Below are 26,324 nucleotides of genomic sequence, written 5' to 3' on the forward strand. Positions count from 1 at the left end.
GGACAGAAGGAAAAGACATCTCACATATGCTGAAAGTAAAGTCAGCAAGACTTTGTGATGATTTGATGTGGGGTAACTCGGTGGGAGCAGTGAAGTTTAACCAGAGGTTTCCAATGGGATTGATGATCATTTGAGTTTCTGGTGTCCTGTGCTAGTGGTACCTACATGAGATCCGGGTGGAGAAGGAAATACGAGTTTGAAGCCAGGGAGAGACCTCTTTTAGATGAGAATATTTTGAAAGATCAGCTCCAGGCAGGCAGCCAAGGCACTCACAGTGGATGAAGAAATTCTGAGAGGTGCAGGAAGGATCAACTCCAGAGACTCAGCAATGGAGCCAAGGTATAAAAGTCAGCCCTGGAAAGTGTGAAGATGCTTGAGATTTTTCCATGTGTGATCATGGTTTAGGTACAAGGCTCAGAAAACTTAAAACTTAACAATCTGGGGGTGTTCAAGACTCCTGAATTTGGTGTATTGTTTATGTGGAATTGTAGACAGACTAAGCATTAAACAGTTCCAACACAGAGAAGAAAGTATGAAAACAGGTAACAAGGACAGTTGAATCCAGAAGATGTCAGCTGAGTCTGCAGAGTAAGAATGTTTGGAAGTAGTTTTCCATAGTGCAGTCATTTTCACATTCACTTCACATACCTAAAGTTCTCTGCTTAGACACCAAGTGGAAACACTTCCCAACCATTTCTCTTCCCCAACATTTTCCATCATCATCATGCCTTACCTTTCAGCTTTTTAGGGCCATTTCATTCAAATCAGTTTACCAGAGTTTATCCATTGCCCAACGCTGGGAATGAATACCTGGACATGAAGGGGAAAGAACCACACAGCTGGCCTAAGACAAGACCAGGCCTACATAAGAGAACAAAAGAGCAGCTGTCCCTTTGAAGATCCCAAGCCATGGAACATTTAATGGGGAAGGAGTTTTGAATAAAGAATAACTTATATCAGGAAAGAAATCGTATTTTGATTAGAAAGAAGTTCCTTTAGCAAAGACACAAATATGAGTGTCCAGGACTAGTTTCAAGTTGTTTTATAAAGTAACAACCTTTTATCATTCAGTACTGCTAAGAACTCAGCTCTTCTGGAGGTACAGGATGTCATTGATTAGATTCAATTCCATTTTAAGGGGTTCCGTAAAATGTCAGTGTTCTGACACATTTGCATTCCCGGATGCTCAAAAAAGAAATATTCAATCTATTAGGCCATGGCAGTGAAGAGTAAGAAGGTGCTTACAATGCAATCCATTGCTTGTAGAATTCTGTGCACGCTGCTAAGGACTGGGGAGTGGGCAACTGTAGAGTGTGACAGATAATTGTAAGACAGATCTTAGAAAGACCAAAGAAATAGTGCAGATAAAACAGAAACCATAGTTTTCAGAAATCGATGTCTTTTTCAGACATTATATGTAAATATCTGCTTAGAAAATGTCTAAGACTGCAGGTCTCAAAATGCTTTTTCATTTGCCTCCAGTCTCTTGTTAGATACTTTCCATGTTTTGTTATAAGGACCATGTTTGTTAAAAGAACCATTCTTTTAAGATGACATCATATTCTCCTCTTTTCAAAAATTTCAGTGATGTCCTGGAGTCCAGAATCATTTAAAAAGTAGGAACAGTGATTACTGTCCTCAACTTAAACCTTAAATAAGGGTGGAGTTTTTTTTAGCTCTTTCTTTTATTTTTTCCCCCTTATTTTCCTTTAGAATAGGACTAAGAGCAAAAAGGCAAAGGGAAAGCACAGGTTTACTCGAAGATGTGGTCAGTGGCCAGGCAGATTCAAAGGTGGAGGATTTAAACTCACCGCCACAGACCGTGGACCACTGTCTTCAGTGCATTCAAATCACTGAGTGCCACCTCTATTCCGAGTATGTTGAGGGTTCTGAGGTTCCAAAAACAATTTAATCTCTCTCAATAATCACGCAAATCCAGAGGATATCTGAAAGGGCATGTTTTTAAAGCTGTTGAATCTCTATCATTTGATCTCAAACGGTAGGACACAGGGGCAAACATCAGCTAGGCTAGGCTACCTATCCATGCTAATATCATGATGTTGGGACAAATATTAAGAGTCCTTAAATTACTCTTGGTATATGTACTGGGAATGGCATTGTTCAATCTTCTACCTCTGTTCCCTTATACAAGGTACCCCATTTATTCCCAAGCAAAGTGTAAGGCCCGAGTATTAGAAGATTCATTTGGTGTAAATTCAAGTTGTTTCCTATTCAACTAGAGAAAATATCTTACACTTTGGCGTTAGTTCACGAAAAGGAGGGCAACTACAGGCCCCGCTGGGATTCGAACCCAGGATCTCCTGTTTACTAGACAGGCGCTTTAACCAGCTAAGCCACGGAGCCGGCCTTAAGAATATCCTGAGTTACGTATTATTTGGACGTAATTTTGCTATTCTCTTATCCATAATGCTCCTAGTAATTGGTTTGTCAAGTGATTTGAAAGAAAAAAAGAATAGACATCTGGTCTCAGTCAAAACAAAAGGATCTTTTGGAAGGATGAATACAGGGACTAGATATTCCTCAACTTCAGGAACGTTGACTGCTAATGGTTCACAGCTGGGTTGGTCTCTGGGCCTTGACCTCAACAGAAGAGAGTCATCTTGCTCAAAGTTACACCAACCCCAGGTGACAGTCCAAATCCAAGACTGATTGAAGGAGGAATAAAACGGCCTGCCCAGCTCCCCATCCTCTCACCCCCCCCCTCCCCCGCACCATTCAGGACATTTCTGAAGGGCCATTCCAGGTACAGATATCCCCCTGAGACTGACGGAGGCCTGTTTCAACTGCATCAAGTTCAGTTTCTGCCTCTTCCCAATCCTGCTTCCCTCACTCTCTCGTAGCTGGTGATTATAAGGGCCTTCCCAAAAAACCTCCTACACACAAATCTCCATCTCAGCGTCTGTTTCTCAGGCAACTGACCTAAACAAAAAGGGGGTGACTGATGCTTACTTTGATAACTACAGGTCAGAGTCAGTCTGAATGTAAGCCAGGCTTTCAGAAGTCATTTCCCACAGCAAGTGCCCGAGTGAAACAAGAATATTAATAATAATATTCTGCTCTAAACTTGCAGAATTTTCCCCACAGAACAAAATAAATGAAGATATCTACTAGTTGATTCAAAAGATGTACAAAGTTAGTAAAAGGTGCTAAAGGACCAGAAGAATAATTTACATTTATGATATTAAAAGCAAACATTTGAGATGGAAAGTTAGAAAATAAATGCCGAAGTAGCTAATCAAAGGACGTGATTCTCATTTCTCGAGAAAAACGTGTTTCAAGTACTAAACACTTTATATATTAGTAGTGCATATCCAAAAGAAGACTATGTAATATGTAGATATATATGCACACACATGTACTTACAAATGGAGGGAGAGAGCATGAAGAAGGCTTTTAAAACGTACACAGGCCAATTAACTTCTGAAAATATTACTACCTCTAGCTTAGAAATAGTCATGGCGGAAGGAGGGGAGTAGAACCTAGCAAAGAGAGCAGAGGGTGACTTAGGAATTAGCTGCTCTAGTGGCCCTTCCCTGGGTTGACACCTGCCAGCAGGTGGATCAGGTCGAGGCTGGAAAGGGCGCGTATCGAAGTTGTGACTCTCGAAGAGAGTCCTCCGTCCTCTGAGTTGCCCGAACTGGGCCTCGATTCCTCCTCCCCTTCCAGATCCCGGCGTTTCTCCCCGGCCCACATAACGGTCCCGACGCCGGAGACGCCCTGGCTTCGACATCCCCTGTCATTGATTTGGGCGTCCTTGTTCTGCCCAGGGACGCGGTTGGGTCAGCTGCTCACCAGAGGCCATCTCCATGGTTCTTTCGGCCCCGCGGACCCTAGTCTCGCGCTCGGGCGCCACCAAGCGTTTGATGATCGGCACTGCAGCGCCAAGTCCCTGACTTGCCCGCGCGGAGCCTAAAGCCCGGGACACGCGGATGTGGATTCAGGGTCTCAGCGACTGCGGAACATCCCGAGGCCAGGCGGCGAAAGGGTGCAGGTTCCCGGGTCCCGAGGTCTCCGGGAGGAGCTGAACTGCTTGAAATGGTCTCCAGAGCGGCGAGGAATCCGGATCCCGCGCGCGGGAGCCAAGTCCTTCGAGGGTCTGTGGTCAGTTTCGTGATCCGCCCGTCACGGTCTCGGGAAGCCCTGCTGCGGGATGTTGGCCTGAATCTTCTCGGGTCATAACTGGCGGTTTGAGAAAGACTAAGTTTTTCCGGAAGTAGGACGGCTCCTTGAGGCAAAATATGCAGCTTTTCCCCCCTCCTCACTCCTCTTCCCCGCCAGTAGGGAAAGATGGGAAGAAGGGCGAAAGCATTCTCTCTTCTTGCAAAGAAAAGCTTCAAGAAAACAATGCTAAGTGTCGTTTACAATCTGAAAGAAAGGGACGTGCAGCTTGGCCGGTTAGCTCAGTTGGTTAGAGCGTGGTGCTAATAACGCCAAGGTCGCGGGTTCGATCCCCGTACGGGCCAAGTCTACCTGGTAATTTTGTCCTCCAAAATGGAGAGTAACACAGGCCTCCTCTCACTTCTTAGTGTTCTTATCTCTGGTCTGGACTGCGCGGATTAGCACTTTCAACTTCCTTTCTGAAGGGTCCTGAAAAGTTAGGTGGGCTAAGGAAACTGATCTCCTGGTCGCTGCGTTTTGTTTCCCTAGGACTTGTCTCCTCCTCCACCTCGCTCTCAAAGTGAACACGCCCAAGGTGAAAACGGTAGCAGAGACATGGCAGTTAGAAGGTATCAGAAGGGGTCTTTCTTTAGTTTTGTTTCTTTTTCCTGTGTGGAAACCTTTTTTGGAGATAAAACAATTATTTGCTTCCTTCCTCGGAAAACAAATTGTAAAACCACTCAGCCTTCATATCACTCACTCTGGGTCATCCTGCATTCCCCAGTTCAGTCTAAGAAAAACCAAGATTAGAAAATGTGAAAGAAAAATTTTCCAAAACTTTGTTTATAAAATTTTTATTTATAACATTTTGTTTTGTTTTATACTCTGCACGCTCATTTTTTAAAGTGTTCTTGCATACATAATACATTCACTTGTTACAAAAAGCAAAAACTAAAAAAAGATACATTGAAAATGTTTCTCTTCCATCCTTGTCTTCCATCAGCCCATTTCTCACCATCACCTCCCATAGGTAAATTCTGTCCTTAATTTTTCGTTTATGCTTACTGATTTTCTTTATGCATATACATGTAAATATTTATGTTGATTATTATTTTTCTTCTTTTTCACACGAAAGAGAGCATAATTATTTACTCATTGTTTTGCATTTGCACTTTTCCCTTAGTATCTTGGATATTTCAAATTGCACTTTCAACCTTGTACATTGTCAAAAGCAGAGCCTATTTTCAAATAAGTTGGTCCTGCCAGCCAGGAGTTGACTCTGGAAACTTCTTATCCATTGCACAAAGTGTAGGCTTTTCCAACCCAGGGAAGGAGGTGGGTGGAGATGATATCCTTAATTTTCTATTATACTGTGAACAAACCATTTTCTTTCTTAAGCTGTACGATATACCAAGCTGCCCAATAATCAAAGGAAATTAGGTATAGTTTCAATAAATATTTATTGATCTCTCATTCTTCAGTATTGCAATCTATTCTCCTTCATGAAAAGGTGTGAAAGAAATATTAAGTGACAAACTAGAGTACAAAAAATTCTGTGTGCATATGGACAGCTAATCTTTGAGAAAGGAACAAAGAACCTACAATGGAGAAAGATACATCTCTTCAATAAATGGTGTTGGGAAAACTGGACAGCCACATGCAAAAGAGTGGAAGTAGACCATTATCTTACACCATACACAAAAATTAACTCAAAATGGATTAAAGACTTGAAAGTAAGGTCTGAAACCATAAAACTCTTAGAAGAAAAGATAGCAGGACACTCTGACATAGGTGGTATCTTTTTGAATACCAGGTCTACTCAGGGAGGGAAACAGAAGAAAAAATAAATAAGAGGGACTACCTCAGATTAAAAAGCTTCTGCAAAGCAAAGGAAACCAGGAACAAAATGAAAAGACAACCCACCAACTGGGAGAAAATGTTTGCAAATCATTTATCAGACAAGGGGTTAATCTCCAAATATATAAAGAACTCATATGATTCAACAACAACGAAAAAGAACAACCTGATCAAAAAATGGGCAGAGGATATGAGCAGACTTTTTTCCAAAGAAGACATACAGATGGCCAACAGGCACATGAAAAGATGTTCAACATTGCCAGATTTAATTGAGAGCTTCGAACTATTGAGACTATTGTATTAAGATGCATCAATTGGCTGCAAAATAAAAAAGGAAAATCTCATTTTAATAAGTTGAGGAAAGGAATACAATGTCTTATTCAACAGCAAGTCCCCAGGTAGGATGGGAGTTTGATCATGATTCTGACTCTATTTCTCTGTGATCTGCTCTGTTCTGCCTCCCTCTGGAGTTGGCATTACCCTCAGGCTGTCTAGCCTTACAGCTATCATTAATATTGCTGCCGGAAGTACCTGGGGCAATCTGTTCTTTGCTCTTGACTCAGATGGAAGTCATAACTTCTCCTCCCAACCATGAAAGTCTGATTATGCCAATTTAGGTCCCTTGCCCACCTCCGAACTGATAATACCTAGCAGGGGAATACCATATGCTTATCGGTTTAAACCTAAATTCTTGAATCAATCACCTATAAGGGCACAGGATTTACGTATTTATCTTAGACTAATTCTGAATTGTCCCTGGACCTTAAAATGAGGGTAGAATCCCTGAGTTATCTAGTTTCTGTGTATGAGTAGTGGAAATGTGAACAAAATCTGTTATATTAAGGAGAAAAGGTATAATGAGTACCAGGTAGCAACTGTGACCAGTAACATAGATTGGCTCACTCTATACCTCTGCAACCCCATTGTACAATGTGTGCCTTCCTCTACATTGGAGCCCGAATGGGTGAAAGCTCAATTTCTCAGACCCCCTTGTTGCTAGGATTCCCTTTGTGACATAGCTTTTGCTGAGCAGGCGCACTTGTGTGAGACTTGGAGAAATGAATGTTGTTGAGATGAAGGCTGGATAGTTCTTCTGGCATTTGTCAACCTAAATAAAGAGGTAAACTGAGGCAAGCTCAAATTCCCAGAAATTGAGTTTATTCAGAAACAGCAGAGGAATTGCAATTCAGGAAAGTCATGCTATGGCAAGCTACAGGAGAGTCCATTGAGGGTTTGGGGCCAGATGTGTTTATGGGCAAGGAGGGCAAAGAGGGGGAAGTCTGGCCAGAGTCCAAGTGGTAAATTCATTGGCTTGAGGATGGGGAGAGATTCTGGGAGGATGTTCGTTGGTCAGGAGGTAAGTCTTAGTCATCTGCAAATCAGGCATTTAGGGGAAATCAGTCTCTCAGTTAAGTTCCGTTCTGAGGCCACATGTGTGAGATTCTCCATTTCAGATCCTCCAGTTCCATATTAGATTAAAATCCTTTCACGCCTGCTTGCTTTTGGGGGTATTTTAGTTTATCTGCAGCTACTGTGACAGAAAATCTAGGGTTTTGTGGAACAGAAAGTGGCAGCAGTAGGATTTCTAGTGACATAATTTCATAGTGTGATTGGCTGGGTGCTTCTGGCAGTATAGTATCCACACTAGATTCTGGCTTCCAAGAAATTCTGTGGACTCATAAGAAATCCCTTTTGACTTAACATAGTTAGAGTGGATTCTGTTTTCTGCAACTAAGAATGCTGATTAGTTATCAACATTGCCTACTGCAGTTGTGATGAAGGTAAATAGTGAGAAGTAGAGAAAGGCCAAGAAGATTGAGTCAAAAAAAGAGTATATCAAAGTCGTGGCCCATATTTGAAGCAAAGTAAAGTTTAAAGGAGTTTAGGCGGTTAACGGAGTATAAGAGAAGACCTTGACATTAGGAACATTGTAAATGACTCCTGAATTTTTGATTGGCTTACTGCACAATGAGTTTACCCATTAGAAACCAGTCTACAGAGTTTACCCCTTCACAGACCCTGACCCTTTTACTCTTCTATCTGATTGGCAAATACTGTATTTCTCTCTTTTCTTTCCTATTTTACCCACAGACATAATAATCTTTTCTCTTTACTCATTCCACTGATTATGACCCTTGTTTTTCTTTTTATATCTTATCACTGTCCATGTTCCTTGATTTTCTTTTTGCCCCACCACTCCATCCTGGTTGCATTACCCACCATTACCACTATCTAAGAGAGCTTCCCCTTCCTACTTCTTTCCTATTGTTCTTCTTTTGTTCACATAAGCTTCATACCCCAGGCATCATACTCTGTTTCTCTCTCCCTCTTGTTCATTTTTTCCATAGATATTTCTAACTTTTTTCTCTCAATCTTTAACACCCACCTCTTCTCCTGGGTTCTTATTTGACTTATAACCCTGCCCATGTATTGTTTGAAAGGGCTTCTAATGCATGTTGCCTGTGGGAGGGGGAGAAGGAGGTTGTTACCCTATTAGAGCGGACGGTGACTACTTACATGGCGAACTCTTCAGGTGGGAAAGCAAGGAACAAGAATGCAGAATTGGCTACAAAACAAGAAATTTCTATGAAAATTGAACTACCTGGAAGAGATATCTAGCAGACAAAATTGGAATGCTTCTTTATATGTGATCGCAGACAAGGCTGTGAGCTTGATAACCATTTAGAGAGGCATTTGGGAAACTCTGTAGGAGAGACAGGATAAGCTTATGGCAAACTCTGTCCTTAGTGAACACTGGCTGGTGAACACATAGGATGAAGAAGCTTTAGCAGCATAATGATATAGAAAAGCCTTTGGTTAGAAGCCAAGCTTTACAGATAATCTAAAAATGGAGTAGGTCTTTACAAATATTTTTTAAAATGTGGAAAAATACTTCTCATATAAAAACTACCTTTTGTTGAACAGGAGCATCTGTTTTGAGAGAAACCAATTAACTGTAAAGGAAAGTAGAAAGCTTTCTAGTCAAAGCTCCTTCTTCTGGCACCAGAGAAGTGGAGAAAGGGTATACCCTGTGTTAATGATTTCGAATGACTTTCAGGAAAAGCTTTATCTTATTCAACTTTTAATGATCCCCACTCAGAGACGACACAGATACTATTTCTCTAGTGCTTGTATATATTTGGGTTGCATCATATTATTCACTTGTTTGGCTATTGTCTTTTAACTATATTTTAGTCATTTTATTTAGGGATTGGGTTGAAAATTCCTTGAGATGTTCTGTAAAACCTAGAAGTTTATAATATCAAAGTGAATGAGTGAATATAAATAAATGCTTCATTAAGAATCCATGTTCCTAATTCTCAATTATGTATGATGAAAAATTCATCATAAACAGAAGCTTTAAGACCCTATACCATGGAATAATATTGAGTGTGGTATGTAGTCCTTTCATTCGTATGTGAGCCTCCTTTGACACAATGAACTCCACAGCAAAAGATGGCTGGTCAGTGTAGGATAAGCCAGGAAAAGTTCCAGTTACAATCCTCTCCAGGAAAGCAAAATCTACACTAAGGGACTGAGATGTATTTATTAACCTTTGATCAAAAGAAAAAAAAAATACATTGGATCTGAAACTCATCTTTGTAATAAAGAAACTGTGGATATTTATACAGTGGGTATGAGAACCAAATTAGATATCATTTTTTCAGGATGAAAATTCCCGTGTGAAAAATGTCCTCCTCATGCCAAGTGGAAATTAAGATCCTTATTATCAATGATGGAAAGTTGAGGCAGAGGAAAATCTGTACAAATTAACCCTTATCCTCCTGTCACTTTATCCAACTAATCATGCTAGCCCACGTCCCTTTGCTTTGTCATTTTTTCATAATTTTACTGCTCTTTATCTGATTCATTATTTACACGTTTAACTCTAGCTGCTTCTTTGGGAGTTTATTTCCTTATGAGGGCTCCTATGTCACATACAACTTATAATAAATAAACTTGTATGTTTTTTTCCTGTTTCTGCCATTCGTTACAGGGACTGGAGCTGGGAGCTTAGAGGGATAGACAGAAAGATTATTTTTCCTTCCCTACACTGGAGCGAGGGACTGGACTTTTCTGATGTGTGCATTCTTGAAAGTCCCTGGGAAACAAAATCTAGACTGTAGAAAACTTCAAGTTTCTTCTAAAAATACAGTAAAAGGAGAAAGAGAGAGAGAGAAACTATAGATTCAAAAAACTTGAACCATACTTGCCCAATGAATTGTTTAAAAGAGTACATATTTATCACATATATGCTTTTTATATTATAGAATATATTTATAAAATATATAAAACAACCGGTAAAATTTGAACAATGATTAGATTCTTGGTGATCTTGTTTTTGTTATCATTTTTAGAAGTAATAATGGTATTGTGATTATGTTCTTTAAAAAGGTCCTTATCTTTTAGAGATACTTAAGTATGTATTAATCTTATGTCAATTATATAGGAGTTTGAGGCAAAAGGAAAAGTCGATAATTTCTCTATGAAAAATTTTGAAATGGTGTTCATTATGGATTTTTTGCATTAATTTTGATTTTAAAAAATTACCTTAAAATATTTGTTTCGATTTCTAAGCTTTTTGGCAGCCTCCTAAATTTTGTGCCCAAGCCAAGTGCCTCACTCACTTCTCCTTAGTCCAGGTTATGTTAAATTTATCAATGACATCCGTCAGAGATTTACTTCAATTTGTGCGGAGGAATGAGAGTTGGGTCATAGATTAATAAGATTGCCATGAGTTGATAATTGTTGATGGTGTGAAGTATGTACACGTACATCGGATTCATTATACTACTCTATCTTTGTATATGTACTTTTGAAGCTTTCTCAAACAATTTCTCTGTCAAACCTAAACCCTTCCCGCCCCGCTACAAAGCAGGGCGAAGAGAGACCAGCACGTGGAGCACCAACAGCTAGAAACAACCACCGAGACGCAGGAACCTCCCAGGTTCCTAGAGTAGCCCTGGAAATGACGCTGGGGGAGGTAAACCCCTGTCCGTTCGTGCGACCCCAGAGGCTATAGTGTTCGCGGTCTTGTTTTTCTGGAAGTGGGCCTCCGCGATCTCGGGAACCAACACCCCGAATCCGGCGCCCAAGCAGGGAGGCCAGCTGCTTTAGGCGGCTCCAGAAAGGCCAGGCTTCGGAGCCTCTAACCTGATGAAGGTGGGACTTCGGCAAAGTCGAGAAACCTAAGTCTGGGAAGAGTTGGTATACCCATGGCCCACGTTCTTGCTCAGAAGAAGCAGACTGCAAAATTCTGGAGGTGACAAAGGGAAGATGAAGGCACATAAACACCTGCTCCTCCCCTCCAGACCCCAAAGCAATTTCGGCGAGTTTTGGAAGGGAATGAAGGTGACAACTGTGCTAGGACTCATCTGGCCTGGGAGCAGATGGCGCAGGCCTGGATGTCGCTACCGGAGAAGGTCCATCGGGAAGCAGCCTGGCCTCGCGGGCGGTAATAAGTCACTGTTTATGGGTGTGGTTGTGAGGGAGGGACACATGCGGGGAGAGATTCAGGTTCTCGAGCGACTGGTGCTGAGGAGGTCGCCTGCTCTGGATAATAGTACCTTGTGGAAAACCGTTACCCGGAAGGCAGAAGTGTTGTGACTGTGGTGAGTGCACTGTTTGATGATTCTGGGCATCAGGTAAATATGAGATGTGTAATGCTATGAGGGGGTGGGGGGACGGCGGGGAGGTGGTCCTCAGACAGTAGCGGTCCATCTCCAAAGCCTGCCTATAACTGTGAATCGCTTGGGGAGCTTTTAAATTTCCCGGGTGATGCTAATGTGCAGCTGGTGATGGTAGCCACTGGGCTACTGTCAGATCCAAGAGGCGCATCTCACCTTTATTCTTCTGTGCAGAAACCATTCTTCTGACACTGCCTAGTCGAGGCACTGCGGGCTTAATTAGCACTTAATTTCGTGTGTGCGATTCTTCGAATGAAATCTACCAGCAGAGTACTGAGTCCAAACTTGGATAATGCAAGAAATGGATAGAGGAAGACAGTTCTCATTTTATCCTTATCTAATCTGAGAAACTCAGCAATACTTTTCTCTGTTTAAGCATATTTTCTTCACAAAAGCAAAATCCCTGTAAGGATTTTCTGGCACTGCTGGGCGCTCAGTGATAGAATTCCAGTGTCTTTTCTGTTAGGAGTTGATGTAAAAACTCAGTGATATTCTTAAAGCTCTAATTTTTTAAAAAATATCCTTCAAATGATCTTTGTTCTGTTGCAATGATTATAATAACACTTACTGAGGAATTATATGCCAGATACTACTAGGTACTTTACAAATGTTATTTTATGTAATCCTCACAGCCCTGCTTGAGAGATGCTCTTGTTACATCCCTTTTTCACAATGGTAGAGCTGGGGCTCAGAGAGTTTAACCTGGTAACACGTTCAAAGTCATATAGCTAGTAAGTGTCAAAACCAAAGGTTTGAATTCATGTCCATATGACAGCAAAGCCTGTGGTTTCGACGTTGTTAACCCTAAAAATAAAGAGCCAAAATGAGAGGCATCAAGGCATTTATTTTGGGATCAAAGAATTGCAATTCAGGGAGAAGAGATAAGAGTAGCAACTCAAATGGTATCCCACTAGGGAGTAAGAGGCAGGGGCTTTTAAAGGCAAAAGAGGAAGGTTTGCATTACAAAGAATGCTACGTAGAGTTGGTGGCAGAAAGCTAATCTTGGCTAAACATAATTGATTGCTAAGGCTAGCTAGAGGGAGACAAGTCTGTCACTGTGACAAATTGCAGATTTCTCAGAAAATTCGTGTCTTGACTTAGTTTGAAAGTTCACGTTCAGCCCAGTGAGGACGTGTGTAAGCCCCATTTGCTTTGTGGCTTCCCGGCTCCAGTTTAAAGCCCTTAGACATGTGACCCCATTTTGTTTCACATTTCACAACTTTTAAGGCAATGGAGTGCTTCTGCTACAGTGTCTCGTTTTAACTTATATTACCACATAAAAAAGTTAAGTTATATCAAGATTTGCGGCCCCCAACCATTCCACAAACTTTTCGTTCAGTACATAACTAAGGGGAGCCATTTCCTGCATGATGTCTCTAGCAATCATGGTAATTGCAAAGATCTGGGTTTTTTAATTTGTTACAAAGAAAAGCTTCAGAAGTATGTTGATTAAGAAAGAAATGTCTAGAAAAGGGGAATGAGATAAGTGAACCAGGGTGTACCAAATTGTCAATTCAGGAAAAAACAGCAACTAGGAATATGATAACGAGTGATAAATGTGAAGTGGGTATCTTGTTATTCATCACAGACCCCTTTCAACCACACCTGTGTTTATATCCATTCATTCATCAAAGGACACTTGGATTGCTTCCACCTCTTGGCTATTGTGAATAATGCTGCTATGAACATGGGTATACAAATATCTCTACAAGACCCTCCTTTCAGTTCTTGAAGTATATACCCAGAAGTGGAATTGCTGGATCATACTGTTTTATTTTTAATTTTTTGAGGAACTTTCATACTGTTTTCCATAGCAGTTGCACCATTTTACATTTCCACCAACAGTGTACAAGGGTTCCAATTTCTCCTCCTCCTCACCAATATTTATTTTCTGTTTTTTTGATAGTAGACATCCTAATGGGTGTGAGGTGATACAATTGTGGGTTTGATTTGCATATGTCTGATGATTAGTGATGTTGAGCATCTTTACATGTTCTTATTGGTTATTTGTGTATCTTCTTTGGAGAAATGTCTGTTCAAGTCCTTTGTCCATTTTTTAATCAAGTTGTTTGTTGGGTTGTGAAATTTTTGTGTGTGTGTGAGGAAGATTGGCCTTCAGCTAACATCTGTTGCCAGTCTTCCTCTTTTTCTTTTTTTCTCGCCAAAGCCCCAGTACATCATTGTATATCCTAGTTTCAAGTCATTCTAGTTCTTTTATGTGGGATGCCGCCAAAGCATGGCTTGATGAGCGGTGTGCAGGTCAACGTCCAGGATCCGAAATGGCAAACTCCAAGCCACTGAAGGGGAGCACGCAAACTTAACCACTCAGCCATGGAGCCAGCCCCTTTTTTTTTGTTTAAAGAACCTCCTATGGGGTGGGCCCGTGTCTGAGTGGTTAAGTACGCGTGCTCCGCTGCGGTGGCCCAAGGCTTCGCCGTTTCGGATTGCCAGTTAGAATCGCGGACATGGCACCGCTCGTCAAGCCATGCTGAGGCAGCATCCCACATGCCACAACTAAGAGTATGTACCGGGGGCTTTGGGGAGAAAAAGGAAAAAAGATAAAATCTTTAAAAAAAAAAAAAAAGAACCTCCTGGATCTTCTATTTTTTGCGGGTATTGTAGATAAAAGAGAAAGTATGCTCAGAATTAATTCTGCTTTCAATGCCTCTAGGGTTTTTTTGGGTATATGTGTATAGAGAAGGTAACACTTAAAAAATGAATTGTTGTTTTCCAGGTGGACAATGTGGAGGAGAGAGAATTTCCAGGCAGCAGGATTATAAACAAATTCACGCTGAGAAATAGCCTGGTGACCTTAGCTAAAGTACATAGTAAGAGCGGGTAAGTCTGGAGAGAGAAAGCATTTACAGATTGTGTGGGGGACTTAGACGTGCATCTTCCAGGCCAATGCCATCCAATAGAACTGTGTATAATGATGGAAATGTCCTACATCTGTGTTGTCCACCATGGTAATCACTAGCCACATGTGGCTACTGAACATGTGAAATGTGGCTAGCACTACTGAGTTTATTTTATTGAATTTTTATTGCTTTTATTAGCTCCATATGGCTAGTGGCCACCATTTTGGACGGTACAACTCTAGGCAGTGCTTTTAAATGAGAACATAGCATAACCAGGTTTATACGTTAGAACGATTACTTTATAGTTATAGTGTGGAGGATGTGTTGAAGAGGGGCAAGACCAAAAGCAATAAAATCAGTTAAGAGACTCTTGGAATAATCTAGGTAAGTGAGTTAAACTTTGGCCACCTCCTTGTTTATCAGCCCCTTATTCTGTTGTCTTTCATAGATTAGTTAGGTTGTTTGTATGATTTGTACACCAAAGAAAAAGTAACAAGGGTTTAAGCAAGATAGCAAATTTATTTATCATGTGAATGTCCTTCTGAAAGGCAAGGCACAGCCTTCTGGAAGCTCTTCTCCGAAAAGTTCTCCAGGGGCCTGTGCTTTTCTCACTGCTCTGCAGTCTCCAGAGCGTTGTCCTTGTCCACATGGGCAAAACTGAATCACAGCCTGTAGGAAAGGGAAAGAAAATATTGTGACAAAGCAACGTCTTTTCAGCAACATGACAGAATGAAAGTAGCACACAACACTTTTGCTCACACTCTGTGTTTGTAAGTGTGAAAATTTTCAGCCACAGCCCAGCCTTTCTTGTATAACAGTGTCCTTGCATGAGGCAAGAAGAGAGAATATGAGGAGTGAGAGAAAACTTTTGTTCGACGTCAGAGACTCCCTGCTGTAGAGTTTGCTAGGGCTGCTGTAACAAAGCACCACAACCGGGTGGCTTAAACAGCAGAAGTGTATTGTCTCACGGTTCTGGAGGCTGGAAATCCAAAATCAGAGCGTCAGCAGGGTTGATTCCTTCTGAGGGCTGTGAGGGAAAGGTCTGTTTCAGGTCTCTCTCGACTTGTAGATGGCCATCCTCTCCCCACGTCTCTTCACATCGTCTTCCCTCTATGCGTGTCTCTGTTTTCATCTTTCTCCTTTTTATAAGGACAGTGGTCATATTGCATTAGGGCCTATCCCAATGACCTCACTTTAACTTTTCCTCATTTTGCTTCTGTAAAGACCCTCTCTCCAAATAAGGGTCACACTCTGAGGTTCTGAGGGTTAGGACTCAAATGTATGAATTTTGGGGGAACTCAGGTCAACCCATAATACCTAATAAGGGAACTTGTGAATGTGACTAGTTGAGAAAGTATCCAACCAGAGTTCACATCTCATTTGACACCAGAGGATCCATATTTAAGGAAACTGTTCATATTAATGGTAACATGGTTTTATGACAGCCCCAAATAAATTTGCCAACTGCTGCTCTATTCTGATAGTTAAAGAGCAGAGATGCCAAAAACTGAGACTATCAACTGGATCAGTGGGATTTCAAGTTTCAAAAAATTTTTATTTCTCATCAAAGAGCCTCGAAAGTGGACATTTACCTTTTCTGAATTTTCTTAAACCATAACTAGGTTAAGGCCCAGATAAGAGAACTAGGACATCTGCTGTTGAGAGTCAGGATGTCTCAGCTACAGAAGAAAGCTTGGGTTGCATATTCAAAAATAAAAATGATCTAACATAGAAAGCTTGGCACGGAACTATGTTACGTATAACATTGTTAGGACAAAACCAAACTGAATTTCATTTAAAGCTTGACTTTATAAGTTGTTAGCTCATTAATTAAAAAATGTCCCTTGTTTCTTGTAAATCGCTTTTTCTCTGCACACTGGAGCATCCTCTTGGCCAGTTTGTAGGTGGTGAGGCTCTTTCCACCAAGCTCTTGACTCCTCTGCTATAGGAAGTGAGCCTTCTAGCAGATGTTCACTTTCTAAATTTACTTTTTCCAGAATATGAAGCTTTGCGCCATTTTTAAATATCTTTAAACTTTCTCTATTTTAATACATTAATAATTTCAGAACTCATTCCCTAACCTGTTGTACCCACTGATCAGCTGACACTTTAGAATGAATACTTTGATCTAAGTGTTTTCAGGAACAGGATAAAGCAAACATTTCTGTCCATAGGCCTTCCTTCTTCCAATTAAATGAAAGTGATATGTTGAAGAATGCAGATCCCTCAGGGTTTAGGTTATAGTCCTGAATTAAGCAGTCTTTCTAACGCTCAGAAAAAAAATCCAGTCCTGCCTCTGTTCTTTAAATATCCATCCAGTTTCTTTTGTCAGGGAACTCAAATCTCTAATGATTAACGCCAGCCTGAAATTCAGGACAGAGGCGTTTAATTTCTAGTTAATGCTCCTTGTTCCCCAACTTTATGCAAATAAAACAGGAAAAAAATATACAAAGCCTTTTTTTAAAGAAGTATATGTTCTATTTGGGACATTACATTAAAACATATACACACACCACAAAATACCCTGTAGGGCTACTTGTAAACGAGTGTTTAAATAATATAAGCAGCATTCACAAGTTTAGTAGAATCTTTAAAAAAAGAAAGGGAGACAGCAATTAAGAGGCTTCCATGCTCTCAGGCTTTATGATTTCATGTGATGGCTGAGAAAGAGTGTGCAGGAGAACGGACATCGTTTTTGTTAAAATATTTGGACTGAGTCAAGAAATGTGGGCTTGAGAGCCCTGGTTTTTGGACTCTAAAAATTTCATGAAGGCTCAGAAAAATACACATCCACTTGATAGTTGGTATGAGTTCCGGGTGTTCATGGATACCTTAGGCAGATGCTGTCTATTCTTTATCCCAAATGTCCTTCTCCTTTGATTTCCTCCTCCATGGTAGTTAGAGACACAAAAATCCTTCCCTTTCCTGACTCTCTCGTATTGGGGGCGGCATGTGACCTGGGTCTGACCTCTGGGATTCAAGTGAAAGTCACTTTGAGGGGCTTCTGGAAATATTTATTTCTAAAAAAATAAAATCTTTATAAAAGAGGAGGGTGTGACTTGGCTGGCCTGCTCCATCAACTCTTTACCCTGTACTTGTTTGCCCTTTTCTCTTCCTATCTGGAATGCAGACGAGATTCCTGGAGGAGCAGCAGCTATTATGCATCATAATGATGAAAGCCACAGAATAAAGAGCAAGAAGGTAGAAGGAGCCTGAGAACTTCATGACATTCTTGGACAGTGGTGCCAACCTTGGATGATTTACCTCAGGATTTTTGGTTAAATAACATATATTAACTCCTTTCTGTTTAACCCACTGGAGTTGAATTTTCTGTTGCAGTGAGTACCATCCTAACTGATTATCCTGGCTAATATGTATTAGCACCTATCATGGGCCAGTGTAGTTCTAAGCACTTTATGTACTAACTTTTTAAATCCTCACAACGACCTTATGAGATAGGCCTAAGGTTCTCAAAGTGAGCCAGCAGCATTAGCATCACCTGGAACTTTGTTAGGAATACAGATTTAGGGTCCGGCTCCACACCTCCTGAATCAGAAACTCTGGGAGTGGGGGCCCAGTAATCTGTTTTAAGAAACCCTGCAGGCGATTCTGATACATGCTAAAGTTTGACAGCTTTATCTGTAGGTGAGGTATTGTTGCTATCCCTATTTTACATGTAAGGTAGACTGAGCTGAGTCTTGAGTCGCTTGCCCAATGTTACACAACTAGTAAGACTAACTCCTAAAGCTGTCTGTAAAGTCATGCCACATGTTAAGAACGCCTACTCTAGAGCAGCAGTCTTCAAAATTTGAAAGCGTACTCCTTTGAAAAATTATGTACCCCCTTGCACATTTTTAGATCGATATCTAAAAATTTCACATAAGTTCAAACAGTTGTAAAGAATTATTTCCAGTACATTGTAAATTGTGACATTTTAAAATGTGTTCATCACTCTTCTAAATGAATCTAAATACCATAGTGATTATTTTGTAAATGGACCGTCCATTTAAAAAAGTAAATTTTCTTTAACATTTGAAATTTTATGTCCTTCTCTTGAACTCGTATTTTCATTCCCCTACCAACAAAAATACATCCTATTGTAACACGCCTGTTTTGATCTACCCTGTTGTTCTTCTCTGCAGCAAAAAGTACGAACATTGAACTTAATTTTTAAAAAATTTCCAGTGATCATATAGCTTTAAGAGTTATAAGTATACAATCAAATAATTGTGACTGTATTATATATTTTGATAAGTTAGTAGACATACAAACTAAAATCGAATTGGAAATCCATCTCTTAATGAGATGGATGGGACTTAAGATTTTCCAATTGATTCATGTATCCATGGATGAATGTTCCTTGTTGCAAGAATGAGACAAGTTCAACATCAATTTTATGTCTGTTTTTCATTATAGATATGAGAGATTATATTCACATAAAAAAGAGGAATTAGGGCCAGCTCCACTGGTGCTCTGCTTTGGCGGCCTGGGTTTGGTTCCTAGGGACAGACCTACACTGCTCTGTTAGGAGCCATGCTGTGCTGGTGGCCCACATACTAAAAAATAGAAGAAGATTGGCATGGATGTTAGCACAGGGCAAATCTTCCTCAGAAAAAAAAAAGAAAAGAAAAATAAAGGAGTTTTGAAATAGGAATGCAATTCTAATTTTTCTAACTCCTGTATTAACGCCAAAATCACATTATATATCATTAAAAAAAAGTTTTGTTAATCTATTACTGACAACTGGGTTAGAACCTCTTTCACTTTTGTGTAAAGCAAATGTAATAAACAGAAGCCACCTGGGTTGCATAAGATTTTGTTACCCAGTCATTTAAGCCATTCACTTTATCACTGACATCTTATTTTAGGGTCCTGTTGTCAGATGCTTCAAGGAGGTTTTGCATCTTGGGGCAAGATGAACGATAAGATATGGGATGGTTGAGAGTTATCTCCTTTTTCCTTAATGAGAAAAGAGTTGTGACAAAAGAGGAGGTGGGAAAGCAGAAAGTTTACTGGCAGATCAGCCACAAGTGAGTCCCTGTGGAAGTGCAAGATCAGGAAATGGATTCCCTTGAAACTGTCTGTATTCTCAGGGATACGCATACCCCAGTTTGAAAACTAAAGGATACTAAGAGATAGCTCTTAGAATCACCACTGTCATGTCCTATGTCAACTTAAACAAACAGATTACCTTAGTTTCAGTTTCTCACTCAGGAAGTAGGTATAAGAATGTGGAACTAAGCTGCAAATCCCAAATTGTTGGTGCTCGCAGTGTCAATATACGTGCCTGAGAGACATGTATTTGATGCCTTGGGTCATCTTTAACCTTTTCTTCACGTATTTTCAGATAAATACTCAATTATCCTGGATACTTCCTAAATTCAGTAGAAAACTTGTCCTGGTAGCAATAGTCACAGCCAAGTTCTCGAGTTTCGAAAGATGAACCTCTATGCTGCTTTGGGACTATTTGGCCGCAATCCCAGAATGGTGTTTCTGTGTACACAGCACTGGGGAAGTGAAGTTAGAATCACAGGTATTGAGCCTGTTTCTTCTCTGCCTTCACATCCTCCTGTAGCATTTTCTGTGTCTGGACTAAGTTGCTTTCCTTCTCTCATCCATAACTATACTGATCCATTTCTCTTTTTCTTTTTTTCTTGTGGAAAGAACACTTAACATGAGATGTATCCTCTTAACAAATGTTTAAATGTACAATACTTTATTGTTGACTGGAGGTACAATGTTGGACAACAGATCTCTAGAACTTCTTCTTCTTCTTTTTTTTTTTGAGGAAGATTAGCCCTGAGCTAACATCTGCCACCAATCCTCCTCTTTTCTGCTGAGGAAGGCTGGCCCTGAGCTAACATCCGTGCCCATCTTCCTCTGCTTTATATGTGGGATGCCTAGCACAGCATGGCTTGCCACTTGGTGCCATGTCTGCACCTGGGATCTGAACCAGTGAACCCAGGGCTGCCAAAGCAGAACGTGCGCACTTAACCGCTGCGCCACCAGGCCAGCCCCCTATTCATCTTCTTTGACTAAAACTATTCCTATTGATTAATAACTCCCCATTTCCCCCTCCCCCAACCCCTGACAACCACCATTTCATTCTTTAATTCTATGAATTTGACTATATTAGATATCTCAAATAAGTGGAATCATGCAATATTTGTCCTTCTGTAACTGGCTTATTTCACTTAGCATAATATCCTCAAAGTTCATTCATATAGTCGAATATTGCAGAATTTCATATTTTAAAGGATGAATAATATTACATTGTATGTATATACTACATTTTCTTTATCCAGTTGATGAACTATAGGCTGTATCTACATCTTGGCTATTGTAATGGTGTTGTAATGAACGTGGGAATGCTGTCTCTACCAGATCCTGATTTCATTTCTTTTGGGAAAATCTCTACAAGTGGAATTGCTAGAATACAGTAGTTCTATTTTTAATTTTTTGAGGACCCTCCATACTGTTTTCCATAGCAGTTGCACCATGTCATTCCTGCCAACAGGGTGCGAGGGTTCCATTTCTCCACACCTCACCATCACTTGTGGGGTTTTTTGGGTAATAGCCCTCCTAACAGGTATGAGGTGACATCTTGTTGTGGTTTTGATTTGCATTCCCCTGATGGTTAGTGATATTGAGTATCTTTTCATACACCTGTGTACCATTTATATGTCTTCCTTGGAGAAATATTTATTCAATTCTTTAGCCTATTTTCTTCTCTTTTTGCTGAGGAAGATTTGCCCTGAGCTAACAACATCTGTTGCCAATCTTCCTCTATTTTGTGTCTGAGCTGCTGCCACAGCATGACCACTGACAGATGAGTGGTACAGGTTTCCACCTGGGAACTGAACCTGGGCCACCAAAGTAGGATATGCCAAACTTAACCAGTAGGCCACTGGGGTTGGCCTTTTAGCCCACTTTTTAATGGGGCTATTAGTTTTTTTGTTTTTTGCTGTTGAGTTGTAGGAGTTGCCTTATATATTTTGAGAATTAACCCCTTATCAGATATACGCTTTGCAAATATTTTCTCTCGTTCCATGGGTTGCCTTTTCATTCTGTTGTTTCCTTTACCGTGCTTTTTCATTTGATGTAGTCACACTTGTCTGTTTTTGCTATTGTTGCCTGTGCTTTCGGTGTCACATCCATGAAATCATTGCCAAGACCAATATCATGAGGCTTTCTTCCTGTGTTTTCTTCTAGCGGTTTTACACTTTCAGATCTTACATTTGAGTCTTTAGTATATTTTGATTGTTTTTAATGTATGATGTAAGATAAGGGTCCAATTTTATTCTTTTACATGTGGATATCCAGTTTTCCCATCACCAGTTATTGAAGTGATTATTCTTTCTCCATTGTGTATTCTTGGCATCCTTGTGGAAGACCAGTTGACCGTAGATGTGTGGGTTTATTTCTGGGTTCTCCACTCTGTTTCATCGGTCTGTATGTTTTTATGCCAGTACTATACTCGTTTGATTACTGTAGCTCTGTAATATATTTTGAAATCAGGAAGGGTGATGCCCCTGGCTTTGTTCTTTTTCAAGATTGATTGACTATTTGGAGTCCTTTGTGCTGCCATAAGAATTTTAGAATATTTTTTTCTATTTCTGTAAAAGATGCCATTGGGATTTTGATAGGGATTACATTGAATCTGTAGATTTCTTTGGTGTGGACATTTTAACAGTGTTAAGACTCCTACTCAATGAAAACAGAAAGTCTTTCTCTTTGTGACTTCTTTAATTTGTTTAACCAGTGTTTTATAGTTTTTATTGTACAAGTGTTTTATCTCCTTAGTTAAATTTATTCCTAAGTATTTTATTCTTTTGTGTGTGTGTGTGTGTGAAAAAGACTGGCCCTGAGCTGACATCTGTGGTCAGTCTTCCTCTTTTTGCTTGAGGGATAGTGGCCCTGAGCTAACATCTGTGCCAGTCCTCCTCTATTTTGTATGTGTGATGCCACCACAGCATGGGTTTGGTGGGTGGTGTGTGGGTCTGGGCCTGGGATCCAAACCTATGAACCCTGGGCCACCGAAGAGGAGCGTGAGCTTAACCCCTACACCACTGGGCCAGCCCCATTTTATTCTTTTTTGTACTGTTGTAAATGGGATTGTTCTCCAAATTTCCTTTTTGGATAGTTCATTGCTAGTTTATAGAGGCACAACTGATTTTTGTTGGCTGATTTTTTTATCCTGCAATTTTACTGAATTCATTTATCAGTTCTAATAGTTTTTTTATGGAGTCTTAAGTTTTCTCTGTGTAAGTCATGTCATCACATCTGTAAACAGGAACAATTTTACCTTTTTTTTTTTTTTCTGGTTTGAATGCCTTTCTTTTCTTTTTCTTGCCTGAGTCCTCTGACTGGGACTTCCAGTACTATGTTGAATAGAAGTGGAGAGAATGGGCATCCTTGCCTTGTTCCTGATCTTAAAGGAAAAGCTTCCAATTATTCACCATTGAGAATGGTGTTAGCTGTGGGCTCACATGTGGCCTTTATTATGTTCAGGTACATTCCTTCTATACCTTGTTTGTTGAGAGTTTTTATCCTGAAAACTCTCAAATGCTTTTTCTACACCTATTAAGATGATCATGTGATTTTTTTTTTTGAAGATTGACGCCTGAGCTAACATCTGTTGCCAATATTCTTCTTTTGTATTTTTTCTTCTTTGTCTCCCCAAAGCGCCCCCAGTACATGGTTGTATATTCTGGTCATAGGTCCTTCTGGCTATGCTGTGTGGGACACTGCCTCAGCATGGCCTGACGAGCAGTACCATGTCTGCGCCCAGGATCCAAACTGGCGAAACTGTGGGCCACCGAAGAGGAGTGTGCAAACTTAACCACTTGGCCATGGGGCCGGCCCCATGATCATGTGATTTTTATCATTTATTCTATTAATATGGTGTATTAAATTAATTGAACAGTCGTTGAGAGTTATTGATGATGATGTATATCCTTGTACCCCTGGGATAAATCCTGCTTGGTCATAGTATATTATGCTTTTAATATGCTGTAGGATTCAATTTGCTAGCATTTTGTTGAGGATTTTTGCATATATTTTCATCAAGGATATTGGCCTATAGTTTTATTTTGGTGTCTTTGTGTGGCTTTGGTATCAGGCCTTATAAAATGGCCTTATAAAATGAGTTTGGGAGTGTTCTGTCCTCTTCAGTTTTTTGGAAGGGTATGCAAGGGATTGGTGTTAATTCTTTATGGCTTACCAAGCAGTGCCATGTCTGCACCTAGGATCTGAACTGGTGAACCCCGGGCCGCTGAAGTGGAACGTGTGCACCTAACCACTGCGCCACCAGGCCAGCCCCATCTTTTTATTGACAATAGAAAATAGAAGACAATGTGTAGGGCTGTTACCGAACTACAGTGGGTCCGCTTCTTATGAGTTGAAATCAAAGCCTTCACCAGAAGTACTGGTCACACAAAGTAATATTTATTTGCAGCAAATAGAAACCATTGGGAATCATTTCCAAAGCCAAGCAAGGGAAAGCAGGGGCCATTTAGGTCAGATGAGGAATGAATATTCAAAAGAGGGAGGTGGATATTCGCTTGTGCAGGGTCAGTTGGAAAACATGCTTCCACATACTTCACATGTTATGGTAATAAGGCCTAAGCTCCTCCTGGGGCAGAGATCTTAACATTGAAATGAAGCAAAGGTCATCTCTTGAGCATTTCTCAGCCTGTCTGGGCAGGCATAGCTCTTGTGGTGGAGTTTGACCTGTTCAGAGAGGTTGGTGATTGCATCTCTTAACATAACTAAAAAAACAATTTGGAGAAACGGTTAAGTGCTTCTGAAACCTCCTTTGAGTTGCTTGGGGCAATTCGTTGGTGAAAGGACCTGTTGCATAATTTGTGAGGCCCAGTGCAAAATGAAAATGTGAACCTCTAGTTCAAAATTTATTAACAACATGGAGACAATGACAGGAGAGCATTACACCAAGTGGAAGTCTCTTCTGATGGCAGGACCCTGTGCAACTGCCCAAGTCGCATGCCCAGGAAGTCAGCTGGGACAATGTGTTGTAGGGTAATAGTAAAAATTTATGTGGGCAACTCACACTTTAGTCTCTGGGTCCTGTTAAACTCTTTGAAACATAGAGATTGTCCTCCCCAGAATCATCAGTATCATTAATTTCTTAGGAGCCTTCTGCCTTTGCAAATCCCCGTGTTTTGGATCTGTCTGAGTTTTAAAATCTCAGCCAAGCCATGTGGATACCATCCTATCAGAAGAGACAAAACTGAGCCTAAAACCAAGCAGAAAGAGTGAGCGCAATGAAGAGGACTCTCCATGCATAACTGGAGATTTCAGCCACCCACATTTATTCCAAGTGCAGTGTCGCATTTTCTGGAAAGAACTGACTTCTTCCCCTTGTTCTGTTTCTAGAGCCCAGGACCATGGGTGTGTTTCATGGCAGAGAAAAGTGAAGAGGAGAATTGTTTGTGTGTTTGAAGGAGAAACAGATCAGCAGCCTTTTGTTTTGGCTCCTAAAGTATGTAGGTGCCTATTTCCATTATCTCTACAAATATACCCTTGCTGGGCCTCCTATTCTGTAGGGGTGTTTCCTTGTCTATTACATGCTCCTTCCCTATCTGTGACATTTGAGTTTTGATAAAAATCCTCTTCTCTCTGGAAGTGTTGTGACTGGAAGTTTTTTCCCACAATGTCATTGCAGCAAATGTTTCTGGTGGGCATAGTCTCTACGTTTGGTGGAGAGGTCTTCCTCACTCTGGTATCCGATCATCTGATGTCACCAGAAGACTAACCATTTGGCCCTACTACATATAAAACCATTGCGGTGAAAAAGGACAGCATGGGCATCCTAGAGACGGAAGTTGGACCTCGTGACTGAGGCTTATGCCCAAGATTCTAGGGTGAAACATTGCTTGTTCCAATGAGACTATCTAAAGACTATTTGATACAAGTGTTGCTGAGATGATACAGACTTTTTAGATAAGTGAGAAATGAATGTCTAGAATATTTTAAAAGCTACAGAAAGTAGACAGAAACATTTTCATTAGGGATAGTTTATAAAGGAAGAGAACGGTTTTCTTTAAGGAGCAAGGAAACTGATATTTATTGAGCACTTGCTGTTTACCAGGCACTGTGTATGTGTGTATGTGCGTGTATGTGTATGTGTCTGCTCACAACGGCTCCGTGGGGTAGTGATTATTAGCTCCGTTTTAATAATGAAGACATTGTGGCTCAGAGGGAGTAAGGTGCAAAGCCAGAATTGCGAGACAAGATTGTTGGCCTCCCGTGTCCATGTGTCCACTCACTTTTCCTTTTGAAGGTCTCAGGTAAGGGGTAGCCTCACTGGGATTTAGGCAGCCTGCCCCAGGGTCCTTGTTCTGAACTACTGTGCTCCACTGCCTTTTAAGAGCAAATTTATCTTTTTACCAGGGAGTGATGACCTTCAGAGGAATCTTTCTATCTAGATAAGCAAATTCATAGAATCCTGATAGTAAACTGGAATGTTAATTGTTCTAATATTATATTGTTTTGACTTTCTTTATCACTAATACTGAATATGGACTGAAGGTCAGATGACTCCTGTCCCAAGTAAGGGACTCTGAGCACCAGGGAAAATGATTCTTTTTAAAGTTTTACTTTAAGTATTTCATAATTTACTTCATTTTCCCCCAGTTGTACTGGAGGTATCTTTGGCTTAAAGATCCCAAGGATTGATTGGTTGTTTTTTCACTCTTTATTTCTGAATTTACTTTTTTCCCTTTTTAATTATAGAAGTATTTTCAAGGATTACTGTCAAAACACATAAAAATATATGGCTAAG

General features: G+C 40.4%; 1 long non-coding RNA gene and 2 other non-coding genes across 4 annotated transcripts; 2 read left to right on the top strand and 1 right to left on the bottom strand.

Moving 5' to 3' along the window:
* Positions 1-2,290: 2,290 nt before the first annotated feature.
* On the bottom strand, positions 2,291-2,364 carry TRNAT-AGU (transfer RNA threonine (anticodon AGU)). Its single transcript has one exon. It is a non-coding gene; the product is annotated as a tRNA-Thr (tRNA).
* Positions 2,365-4,410: 2,046 nt separating this feature from the next.
* Positions 4,411-4,484, top strand: TRNAI-AAU (transfer RNA isoleucine (anticodon AAU)). The gene has a single exon. It is a non-coding gene; the product is annotated as a tRNA-Ile (tRNA).
* Positions 4,485-10,927: 6,443 nt separating this feature from the next.
* LOC103565453 (uncharacterized) lies at positions 10,928-25,165 on the top strand. Of its 2 annotated transcripts, none has more exons than XR_011529967.1 (3): positions 10,928-11,588; positions 14,398-14,501; positions 17,652-25,165. It is a non-coding gene; the product is annotated as an uncharacterized lncRNA (long non-coding RNA). The 2 variants fall into 2 exon arrangements; XR_011529966.1 differs by having other exon boundaries at positions 10,931-11,431.
* The last annotated feature ends 1,159 nt before the right edge of the window (positions 25,166-26,324 follow it).

This window comes from Equus przewalskii, chromosome 19 (genome assembly GCF_037783145.1).
Source record: "Equus przewalskii isolate Varuska chromosome 19, EquPr2, whole genome shotgun sequence".
NCBI lineage: Eukaryota > Metazoa > Chordata > Mammalia > Perissodactyla > Equidae > Equus > Equus przewalskii.